At 48.2% G+C, this 10,547-nt stretch overlaps 1 protein-coding gene across 2 annotated transcripts in view; it reads right to left on the reverse strand.

Moving 5' to 3' along the window:
* Positions 1-10,275, reverse strand: part of LOC140160777 (centrosomal protein of 104 kDa-like) — a 49,784-nt gene extending 39,509 nt beyond the window's left edge. For both annotated transcript variants that reach the window (XM_072184074.1, XM_072184073.1), the window contains exon 1: positions 10,117-10,275. The gene's annotated coding sequence lies outside the window, so the exon portion shown is untranslated. The remainder of the gene's footprint in view (positions 1-10,116) is intronic.
* Between the last annotated feature and the right edge of the window lie 272 nt (positions 10,276-10,547).

Genomic DNA, 10,547 nt, shown 5'->3' on the forward strand with positions numbered 1-10,547 from the left:
ATCTTACCGTTCGATGTTGATTAAGATACTTCTTGCATCAACATCTGAAAGATCGATCTAGCAAGTAACCGACGGATGGAGGTACAAGATTGGCCAGCATCTGATAAGGATCGGGAGAGTGGGTAGCATGGTAATCGCGAGGTCAAACTATTTCCCCCCCTCCACGGCCGGGAAACAGAAAGACTACGTGAACAGACAAAAACCCCTGAACTGAAAGTTCAGTGGTTAAGAATAGAAACACTGGTTCTTACCATGTTGGAATTCTGATTGTCCATAAAAACACCTGATACCCAACCACCATATTATCTCCGCAGAATAGCCCTGGAGAACTTATCGCCTGGTCGTTGGTTTACGTTTTTGTAGTAAACCGTGGAAAAGGACGACGGGTTCTTCCAAGACACAGCCTGACAAATCTCTTCTATGGGGACCCCCTATGGTAGGCCCACGAAGATGAGATAGATCTGGTTGAGTGGGCCTTGGGGCGGCGTCTTTGCCGCCCGAGTCCACCAACACCTGGACCAGCCACCGTGCCAGAGTCTGTTTAGCGGCTGGACCGTGCGGTTCTGCGTGAGTGATAAATAAGCGGTCATGAGCCCCTCTTAAGGTTTGTGTTCGCCAAGGTAGTGCTGTAGCGCCTCACCGGGCACCACAACCTGTCTTCGGCTATTGACGAACCCTGCCCAATACTGGGGAGGAAGAGGGGCGAGTGTCGGAATGTACTTCGCTCATTTTTTGCAAGGAAATCCGGGCGAAGAAACAGCGTCGCTCCGTTGTTAGTAATACGGAGGCTGACTTGAGACTGCGTGCAACTCTGAGCAGCGCCGTCCCGAAGCCAACGCCAGAAGAAAGGCCGCCTTAAGAGGACGTATTTAAGGGTCGCTTCTGACAGGCGCTCAAACGGGGGACCCTTAATATACTCCAAGACTGTGTTGAGGTCCCATGGAGGGACCACCTTCCTTTCGGGCGGGCGCCGTTGAACATACCGTCGAGAAGAAGACTTAGGGACCCATCTGAATTGATAGTCGACCGTCTTCAAATCCCGATGAATCGAGAGAATGGCTGACTTATAGTTGGCTATCGTTGCCTGCTGAAGTCCTGACCTGAACTTTTCTGTCAGAAAATCTGCCACTAGAGGCACAGGGGCTCTAGTGGGAGATGTATTTCTCTCATCGCACCATGCGTAGTAGGGAGCCAAAGCGCTGACTATACGTGACGGAGGGTAGACTCGTCTACCCCGGCGATGAGAGAAGCAGCTTCTGATGAAAAGCCTCCCTCCGCCGCGACGTTCCTGATAAGGGCCATGCAGCTAACTGCAGGTGCTCTAGTGGTAGACTTGGTACCTCTCCTCCGGGCATCCGGAGTAGATTTGGTAACTCGGGGAGTACTCGCGGCTGAGCCGCTAGTAGATCCACCATCGGTCGAAACCACAGGTGTTTCGGCCAGAACGGTGCTATCAGAATGACGTTGCAATCCTCCCTCCCGATCTTGGTCACCACTCTTGCGAGCAGTGAGATCGGGGAAAGCGTAAGCAGTCATTCCTCCCAGTCTCACGGACAGAGCGCCCACGGCGAATGCCTGTGGGTCTGCGACCCTTGAGCAATACACCGCAGCTGATGATTTCGATGAGATGCGAACAACTCGATCGAGGGGTGGTACATCACCTCGAAGATCGTCTGGGCGACCTGCGGAGCAAGGGACCATTCTGTAGGTCCCGACACCTTTCCTCGTGACAGATCGTCCGCGAGGATGTTGGTGACTCCGCTATGTGCATCGCTCTCAACGTAATCTGCCTGGCCTTGCACCACCCTATCAGGCGTAAATGCGTGCAGGCATAACCGTGGTGACCTGGTGCCCCTTGTCTGTTGAGGTAGGCCACCACGGTTGTGTTGTCTGTTTGGACAACGATATGAGATCCCACGATCACCTTCTTGAAATGCTGGAGAGTTCTCTCCACTGCCCAAAGTTCGAGAAGGTTGATATGGAACTCCGTCTCCGTGGCCGACCATAGGCCCGAGACTGAGTCCCGTGGATGTGGCCCCCCAGCCCAGCTTTGTGACGCGTCGGTCGTCACTGCGTGCCGCACCGCTGGTGCAGGGAACCTGACACCTTGAGTCAAATTGGGCTGATGGGTCCACCACCAGAGTTCCTCTCGCGATCTCCGACATCGGAACCGCGAGGGATATTGGTGACGACTGGGCCTGTAAAAGGCTAGAAGGTGTAGTTGTATAGGCCTCATGTGAAAGCGGCAGTACGGCAGTGCGAGGTCTACCATACTGGCCATAAGGCCCAAAACCTTCATCCATGCCACCGCGGGTGCCCCCTCTGACTCGGCCAAGAGTCGGGCACACCTCGCCATGTGCGTCACCCTCTCGGGTGAGGGCACGCGATCCCTCCTTGAGGTTGATCTGGGCCCCTAAGAATAGTGGTGTCTGCGTCGGGACCAAATTGGATTTCTTGGCGTTGATCAGAAATCCCAGGTCCCGCACCGTCACGGACTACTAACTCCACGAGACACTGTGTCTCCAGCGGAGTGCGTCCGTAAATGAACCAATCGTCCAGGTAGCAACACATGTTGACTCCCCTGCGCTTCAGGTACGCTGCCACCGCCCTGACCAGGAGTGTAAACACTCTGGGGAGGTGGACAAGCCGAATGGCAGGCATCGAAACTGATAAGTTGGACCCTGTACCATGAAGCGTAGCAACCTCTGATCTTGAGGTGCGATCGGAACATGCAGATATCGTCCGAGAGATCTAGCGATGCCGCCCACATACCCTTGATGGGGCAGGCTAGCACCGAAGCGAGAGTCTCCATTCTGAACCTCTTGGGCCTGATGAACTCGTTCAACGGCTTGAGGTTCAGAATGGGCCTCCAGGCGCCGGTCTTCTTTGGAGCCAGAAAAAGCGTGCTCCAAAACCCCTTGGTGAAAGGGGGTAGACCGGGACAATCGCTTGCTTCGTGAGAAGCTGAGTGACCTCTGACAGTAGTGCCCGACGCTGGGGGCCGTCTGGCGGCACTACCGTGGACCTCTGAATCGTGCAGGCGCACGAGGGGCGGCTGGTAAATTCCAGCCTGTAACCCCCACTGACCACTGACAATACCCAGGCGCCCGGTGAGATGGCATGCCATCTCTGGGCGTAATGCACAGCGGCCGCCCACAGGGGAATCCCTGTGGGAAGTCCAAACCTGCCGGCATGGACTGTCGACCGCCCGTGCCCTCAGGACCGATCTGGTTTGCCACCCTTAGAAGAACGGCTCTTCTTAGGGGGCTTGCCATACTGGTCCAGCACTACTCTTGCGCTTCCCAGTTTTCTTGGGAGGTGCTGGAGTAGCCTCGGGCTCGGGTGTAGTCTGTGGGCGCGTCCTGCTGAAGCCGGAGCTGGCGCTGAAGAACGCTTAGAAGACTTCTTCTTCTTGTGCTTCTTCTTAGCCTTACTGCCCTTCACCTTGGTCAGGGCAGCCTCCGACTTCTTCAGAGTGCTCTCATTGGTGGCCTTCTTTGCCCGGTCCTCAACCGTAGCGCAAAAGGCCTGTCCAAAGAGTAGCCCCTGTCCCACCGAGTCTGACTTCTTCATTGCATCAGCAAAGTCGGAGCCGTAAGTTGACTGGAGGGACAGACAGGCATTGTCCCGGCGGCGAGATGACATCCTATGGGCTAGGCCCATAGAACTCTCGTTGAGGTTAGCTGTTAGCACCGCTAACAGATTAACCTCAGCGGAAGAGTTCGGCGTTGCCCGTGGTCGTTCGCTACCTTCCTACCGAGGTGCTCGGCAAGCGTGGTAGCGACGCTAGAGACTCTGATAAGCGGCGTGCTCGCTTATCGATGAGCTTTAGCTCCTCCTCCCACTGGGGGAGAACGACCCGTGCGCCTTGGCGCAGCGGCAGGCGCGGCAACGCGTCTGGATCCATGTCAGGGACCCTGAGGTAGGTTTCGTAGTCCTCCTGCGAAACACGCAGTGGAAGCGTGCAAGCACGCGGCGTCGAAGCTCCAGCGAGCCTGACAGCCCTCTGAAACCTACCCTTGAGGTCCGCCGGGAATGCAAGTGCAGGCGACCCTTGTGTGGACGCGCTAGCTGGGCATCCTACTGAAAAGATGCCCTGGTCCTCCTGAACGGACTCCTCCTGAGAGCAAGCCAGGCCCAAAACTTGGGCCACACGGCTCATCACCTCAGGGGGGGCCGCAGGCAGACCATTGCTAGCGAGTTCCTCACGGGGAAGCGGGGGAAGGATACCTGAAGCTAGCTGCACAGTCTCATCAGACTGTGAGTCGCTACTGGTTTCATCTTCCGACTCCTTTCCCTCGCCTTCAGACTCTGACTCACTCTCTGATGAGGAAGAGATCTGACGACGGGCATCTGAAGGTGGACAGGGAGGTGTCGCCACCGTGTGGTTAGCCAACTGAACACCAGCAGAAGAGGGAGTACTCCCGCTAGACCCCGAGATGCTAGCTATAGCACCCGGGATCCGCCGACGCTCTCGCTGCTGTCGCCCTAGCCATAGCAGTGTGCGGCCTACCCTGAGCTGTATCAGGGTTAGCCACTCGCCGCCGGGTTGGGTAACAACTGGTGGTACTGCTTGCCCAACGCTAGGCGGCACTTGCCACGGTGGTAGACCGTGGAAGAAACCACCCTGCGGCGGATACCACGGGCATACCCTGTTGGTAGCTGACCCTGAAAGGATCCGCCACCAGGGAAACCCCATGGAGCGGCAGTACCAGTACCGCCTCCCCCTGTTGCCACAGAGACTGTGGTAACCAGGACGCAGTACTGCGGTACCTGCGTGGTTGTAGCGTAGGTGCCCGGTAGGGCTCCCGGCTGCGTACCACTGTACCCATGCCTCACAGCGTTCCCGCTAGAGGATCAAGCCGTGTGTATGGGTACCCGCTATACTGGCTGTCCCTTGGCTAAAAGGAGCTTGCCTAGTATCACGGGTAGCTGGCGTGTATACCCTCGATCAGTCACCTCGCTACCTGAATAGGCAGTATCAATCAATGGAGCCATGCTCCGCTGAATAGATAGTGATCGATCATAAGAGGGTAATTGACCCATTGACTGTAATGGATCACCCACGCTCTGCTGGCTCTCGAGGACATAAGTGGGTTGTTGATCAGCCAGGCTGTTCAAACTACCTACCCTAACCTCTTGAGCCTCGCCCAAGGTCGCTGTGTGTGGCGGACCACTCACGGCAGCTATGGGCGCGTGCATAGTGGCTACCACTGAAGTCAAGCCGTAGCTCGTCCTCGGTAGCTGCCACTGTTTGCACTTGGGTCGCTGTCCCGTGAGAGACTGCGAGCCCAACCCGGTATAGCCGCTAGCCAGTCCCGGAGGACAGCCGGCAGCCATTCCAAGGCCCAGGGAATCACTCGGCGGTCCCACCATGGAACGCTGCCGTGTGACAACCCCAGTTGGTTCTGCTAAGACTACACCTGAAGCGTTAGCCCGGTATCGTCTCTGCTAAACCCATGCACGCGTTTTCATTCGACCCTTGCGGGGAAGCGAAAGGCGTGCTGCGTGCCGTGGATCAACCCAGGCGAGCCCGGGGTTCCACTGGCGCGCTGCGTGCTACAGACCGGCCGAGGCAAGTCCGCTGCACGCTGTATGCTAGGATTCAACCCAGGCAAGCCCGGGGTACCCTTGGCATACTGTCCGTCGCGCCGCTACTTCGCGGGTGCTAGACCCGCTCGTTCATCAGCAATAGACGGGTGTCCACCTGCAAGAAGCTCGCTAGAGATCTCACTGGTAGACTGGTACTCGCCTGTTAGGGCAAGTACCGCCCTGCTGCCTGCTACTCGCTTAGACGTTAAGTCAGTGCTTTCGCTGGCTGCTAGGCCTTGGGCTCGCTAGCAGTCCCGGAGGGTCCGCCTGCTTGCCCGGGACCGGAGCCCCAGAGGTTACCTTAGCGTGGCCCTTGCCGCGGCGCTAGTACCTACCATATCAATCTTACCTGTAGGCTTCTGTTTCTTAGTCTTCGTCTTCTGTCTGTGTAGAAGACCCAAACGCGCGCTACTTTCTAAATCCTAGAAGTGGATGTCCGATAAGCCTATGCAAAAGGAAGCACACTTATTTGATTTAGAGCAATCCCTGTGGGTGTAGCAGAGTGGATGCGGGTCCCACTCTGCCACAAGGGAAGGGCATGATTGACAAGGCCTAGACATTGTAGTAATCGGGAGCGTACAGCACTACCCCCGAACACAAGCTCAAGCCCAATAAACAGACCCACACGCACAGTGGCTGACGCTGATGTAGTGGTATGATATAAAAATATATATACAAAGGGATGAAAAACTGAAAACCTTTTGGGAAGATTTGTCAGGCTGGTCCTTCGAAACCCACGAACTCTTAGCAGTAACTCGTCATCACGCAGCGTACTGAAAGATATAACGATAGAGCACACCATAAACATAGCGATAATCACTCACCATACATGTATACACAGTACTGTACAAACATCTATTGTAACTTACTAGTCTGCTATAGTTGTTTTACGTGAGAACAAAAATAAAATGGCGTCCTAAAGGCGGCCATTTTGAAATGTGTCCCGTATATGAACGGAAACACACATACAAGCTAAGTTTTTGGATCGTTTTTGTCACTTTTCTTTTCGTATAATGTCGTCAAAACTATCTCCCTAGCGACTATACTGGTTGGTTTTACCTCAGTGTAACAAACAAACTGTATATCTAAATCCTTTGGTTCGTAATGATACTTAGCGTTGGTAAAGAAAAATCCACACGTCTATCTCATCTAGAAACCAAGGAGGATAAGGGTGATTATCGTGTGTGGCGTCACCGAATGGGTGAGTCCACTCGGGGATCGGGGTTTTGTTATTTATTCATTTATGTGGGACAAAATGACTATTGGTTTTTCCGCATCTCGGGATCGATGCAAGAAGTATCTTAATCAACATCGGAAGCGGTAAGATCGACCGTGTACTGAGTCTGTTAGTTGTCAAGATTTCCTGAATTGCCGCAACGTTTAAATTAAGGCTGGCATTTTTGGCGGGTATTCGGTACCGCCGAGATTACATTACCGGGCAGGAAATACCCTGCCCGGTACCAAATTTTTTAAAAAAGTTGTTTTTTTGTTTGTTTTTTAAGTTTTTATTTTTTCGGTTTTGTAGTGTCCCTGGACCTAGACCTAAATGCTAGGATCATTCATGGTTGACCTAAAAATAAAAAAAATAAAAAAATTCAAGATTTTTTTTATTTTTAATATGAAAATTGATATTTTGTATTCATGTCATACTCTATTAATGATTTCAAAATGCATTCAAATTCAATTTTTTTTTTTTGCAATTTGGTACCAGTTTACCCGCCCGAAAACAGCGCCAGGTACCGGGTACAAAATTACCCGAAAATGCCAGGCCTAGTTTTAATATTTTACTTAGTGGCATCCCGCAAGCACCAAGAAAAATTATGCCGTATTTTTCCAAAGATCATCTCATATGAAGTAAGCTGAATGCGATCTGTACTTTTGTAACATTCCCATCGCTTTTGTCGATCATCTATTATCGGCGAATTTGCTTGAAAACACGTGAGTTCATGTTGTGTAAACATAATTAGCATAGACACAAATGAAAGTACGATGCAATACAATGTTGGACCCCATTGGAAATAAGTTTACACATTTGCAGCTAGACTTTATGGGTTATCCTGGCATTTCGGCTTTTTGGTGTCTACTTGTCTTTGCTTGTATCCATGTATTTCATATATGCTAAATTTGTGATAATTTGTGATTGATTATATTTATTGTTCTTGTCGATTTTGCCGAATAAATATGAATGAATGAATGAGGCTGCCCTGTTTTATGCATGTCATGTGGTAATGTTATCAATGCGCGATTAATTGCAATATGCGCTCAAACTAGTATGTGGCGTGGCGGCGCTATGTCCATAGATTTGCGTAAGCGCCATGATTGCTTGAATGTATTTTATTATTGTAATTCACTTTTGAATGTAATGTCCGACCGCGATGTCGTAAAACTATGGAATGGGAAGAAAAGAGGAGAGAGAGGATGGAGAGAGAAATAAAAGGACTCTAACTAGTCTAAGAATTATGGTAAAAACTTGTGTGATTTCATAGTTTTATTAAGAAGATAAGCCGGCAGCGAACGTAACATGGTGGCAGCGGAAACAGTAAATCTACAGGCACGCCATTTCCAAGAAATAGCCTAAGAAAGACTCAAAGAAATCACCAAGAAAACATCAACGAAGTTTTAGAAGAAAGAAACTGGAAAATCACCAAAGAAAACATCAACAAAGTTTTCGAAGAAAGAAACTTGAAAATTGACAAAGAAGGTATCAAAGTCGCTAAAGACTAGTTCAGGTTTGAAGAAGAAACCTTCAGACTGTTCAGTGAGTTAGCCCTAAGAAGAAAGAAAGCTAAAGAAGACTGACGCAGAACTGCTGTTGAACAAGAAGAAAGAAGAGGAGGACGCAGAACTGCTGTTGAACAAGAAGAAAGAAGAGATCGCATAACTGATTAACTGTTGGATTGGAAGCCCGGATCATGGAAGAAGAGAGCGTCACTCGCAGGTAGCTTCGTGACTGTATCAGCATCAATTCCGTTCCAATACCAGAATTGTGAGATTTGATGCACATCAATGCATTTTCATCGTTGGAATATATTGCTGATTTGTGTTCTTCTGGAAAAAGACGGGTGAATCGTGTTTTCATGACAGTGGCAGTGTTGTCTACATGATCTACGCATCGGTGTGGCAGATTGATGTGGAAAATGGATTACGAGAGGCTGTCTTCAGGTTCTAGCCTGCTTGGATTCCTTGCTAAATGACCAGACATTTGGTATGATATTTTGACTGTTGGCCTTTTTACTTGAAGACAATCAAGAGATGTTTATATTTTCACAGATGAAAATGATCAGTAATATATTATAAAATTTAAACGAGGATTGTGTGATAGTGAAGCAAGTATTATAAATATTGCAAATGTCGTGCACAAATGAAAGGTATGCATACAACGAAATGTGTATGCACATATCAAAATTAAATGTTGTATACATCATGCGTAGTAGAAATGTAGGCCTAACCTAAGCTTACATAATGCACGTCAATCTTTGTGGCATTCAAAAATGTTTTGTTGTGTAAAGCATAATTGCGTTTAAAAACAAAGATAAACAGCAATGAAACATTATATTGTTTTAATTTAGTATTATCATGCACATGTACAAATGTGTGCATTATTTCACATGCAAAAACTCCAGCCAGAGTACAAAAATGTGTGTAAGATTTTTTATTGGATTGTTGTAATAAGCGACAGCGTTTGGGATTGCAGCAGTAGTGCATAAGTCAATCAGTCGACATTTCTTTAAAAATTGAAATGAAGGGATAAAGTAATATAATATGGTCGTCAAAAAACTGTTGTGTTTAAAATAAGATTTTATCACAAAATGTGCGTATTGATCAGGATTTCATGATGAATTTAAATTTCTGGACAAGCGTTTGGTATTGCAGCTATAGTGCTTAATTAGTCAGCGACATTTCCATATAAACATGGACATGTATAACTTAATTCATTATGTTCTGGAGAAATGGAAACTAGTGTGAGATTATCATTGGAGAAGAAATTTATCACATAAATTTTATTTGTATTTATGGCAAATGTACGTTTGGAGAATATTTTATAAAATGAATTAAAACGTGCATTAAAAACAAATGTATGCATGAAATTATATTTATGCACACAAAAGATGTAAATTTAACGCGATTTAAATGTGCATTTTTGAGATGATTGACACAATCATATAGGAGTTCGGGAGTGTCATGTGGTAATGTTATCAATGCGCGATTAATTGCAATATGCGCTCAAACTAGTATGCGGCGTGGCGCGCTATGTCCGCAGATTTGCGTAGCGCCATGATTGCGAATGTATTTTATTATTGTAATTCACTTTTGAATGTAATGTCCGACCGCGATGTCGTAAAACTATGGAATGGGAAGAAAAAGGAGAGAGAGGATGGAGAGAGAAATAAAAGGACTCTAACTAGTCTAAGAATTATGGTAAAACTTAAGCCTGATGGTGTGATTTCATAGTTTTATTAAGAAGATAAGCCGGCAGTGCTAGTGAACGTAACAATGCAGAATTAGAATGAAACCCAAACTTACTCTTCTCTTCCGAATTCGGAGGGTATGCATCTACGGGGAAAAAAGTTGTTCAGTATTCCAGGTGGATAATAGTTTACTTAAACAGCATGGCACGTCCTATGGAGACTCTATTATATCAGAAACGTTATGATCTATTGGAAATGACTGCCAAACAGCCTCAAGATTGTCATATTGTGAAGAAATATGTACATTTTTAAACTAATTTCTTCTCCGATACAAGATTTTTTATTGGATTGTTGTAATAAGCGACGAGCGTTTGGGATTGCAGCAGTAGTGCGCAAGTCAATCGAGTCGACATTTCTTTAAAAATTGAAATGAAGGGATAAAGTAATATAATATGGTCGTCAAAAAACTGTTGTGTTTAAAATAAGATTTTATCACAAAATGTGCGTATTGATCAGGATTTCATGATGAATTTAAATTTCTGGACA

This window comes from Amphiura filiformis, chromosome 9 (genome assembly GCF_039555335.1).
Source record: "Amphiura filiformis chromosome 9, Afil_fr2py, whole genome shotgun sequence".
In the NCBI taxonomy this organism is placed as follows: Eukaryota; Metazoa; Echinodermata; class Ophiuroidea; order Amphilepidida; family Amphiuridae; genus Amphiura; species Amphiura filiformis.